The sequence below is a fragment of the Acyrthosiphon pisum genome, chromosome A1 (assembly GCF_005508785.2).
Source record: "Acyrthosiphon pisum isolate AL4f chromosome A1, pea_aphid_22Mar2018_4r6ur, whole genome shotgun sequence".
Classification (NCBI taxonomy): Eukaryota; Metazoa; Arthropoda; class Insecta; order Hemiptera; family Aphididae; genus Acyrthosiphon; species Acyrthosiphon pisum.
This window is the reverse complement of record NC_042494.1, coordinates 116,803,498-116,805,377: the sequence shown is the minus strand read 5'-3', so window position 1 is coordinate 116,805,377 and position 1,880 is coordinate 116,803,498. Positions and strand designations below refer to the sequence as shown.

The 1,880-nt window shown below is 23.2% G+C and overlaps 1 protein-coding gene across 1 annotated transcript in view; it reads left to right on the top strand.

The window, feature by feature from the left end:
• Positions 1 to 264: 264 nt before the first annotated feature.
• LOC100168766 overlaps positions 265 to 1,880 on the top strand; it is a 3,073-nt gene continuing 1,457 nt past the window's right edge. Inside the window, exons 1-2 of the mRNA XM_016802702.2 lie at positions 265 to 420; positions 498 to 534. The gene's annotated coding sequence lies outside the window, so the exon portion shown is untranslated. The remainder of the gene's footprint in view (positions 421 to 497; positions 535 to 1,880) is intronic.

Here is a 1,880-nt window from a genome sequence, read left to right as displayed (position 1 = left end):
AATTTTTATCATGAATATTGAATAATAAATATTTTCAGTAAATAAAACTTAAACTTTAATCTCATAAAATATCCATGACATTAATTCTAACTTCACCAAACATAACATTAATAGTAATTAATATATACATTACACTTATGACTTAATACCTAGGTGTTATATTTAATGATTTTGATTTTATTAATTGAAATAAGCATATTATTAAACATAAGAACCTACCTAGCAAACATATATTTTTATATTTTTATGCTTGTTGTCCGTGAATCTAAACAATAATAAAAGTATTATCATTATGTTATACTACTAAAAAGGTACTTTTAATTCATTGATTAATCTATGTTTCAGAGCAACGATTGCCATTGAAAGTACGGCCCCCAAGGCCCAAAAACAAAAGAAGCAGTCGTTTCAGGACCCCGTGTTGTAAATTTCAAATAAATTTTAGTACACAAATACACAACACTGTTGAAAACAGAAATTAACAGTATTTTCTTTTTTAGATGAACCAGAAACTGAAAAAAAAATCAAAAAAATCAAGTAATTTTTTTTTTAAATAAATCATATTATTTATAACAAAAACTTGACTTTTTATTACACCTAGTTTAAGAAACCTAATTTCAAAGAAAATAGGAACAACAATTTAGTTTGGTATATTACTTGCAAGTGTACCTACACTTATACATTCATTATTAATTTTTATGTAAAAGGTAAATGATTTAACTCTCAGATTGGGTACAATTTTGTTTTTGTTTTTTTTTAATGAAACAAAAATAATTAATTAATTTATGTAGGTAACTGAAATAAATATAATATTATAATATGTTTACAATAAATTATAAAATGATCAAACGTCAAATAATAATTAGCTCCATAAATAATATATAATATATAATGCATATCTTAATGACACTAATTGAATTCTATTTTCTAAAGTCTTAATGATGGTAGGAGTAAGATTGGATAAATCTGTTATGTAACAACCGCCAAATTATGATTTAGAACCTAGTTTTACTCGATATAAATAAACAAAAAATAAAAATATTAACTTTAACTATGTAAAATAAAATAAACTAAATGATTACACCAATACATTATAAGATATGAATTTAAAATTAATATTTTTGTGTTTTATTATGTGGCCCCTATTTTACAAATTTGAATGTCATAATATATTTATATTATATACAAATATACAATATATATAATAGTCAAAATATTATTTTTTTGTTATACTGTAGGTATAACTGTAGGTACCTACTATATAGTCATAAACCCATATAGTGTATTGATGTAAACTAGTTATGTTGATTTCAGTGTATTAAATATTATTAATATTAAAATAATTAAGTAAATCGTGGACAAAGGTATTAATTTTGGATTTAATAGTTGATTTCTTATTCTTGACTACATGGCCCTTCATGAGATGGGCTGACCCATAGTACTAAAAATCCTGGGTACGCCACTGGCATCAGCCATATAAAATTTCATATATCTTGATCAATACAATTTTTTGTGATTTCTTAAAGTTCTTATGGTTTCTGAAACACATGTGTAAAATGTAAATACTTATTAATTATGTATTATATTAAATGAATACAGCAAAGATGCTGTAGGGCAGTCCGGGTACAATTACAACATTTTCGATAATATTATTTATTTCTAAGAAAATACAAACTTTTAAGCTCAAATTCTGCACTCATTTGATTAAATAACTTATACATTCTAATCTTTATAAATATGTTTATATTGGATGTTGACTTTCACAGTAAATCTACAAAATTTCATAAAAACAAAATAAATGTTACTTATGTAGGTAGTAGGTACCCCATCTTTATTTTATCAATATTTGAACTTTAAATGTTAATATTAAGAAAAAATTGTAA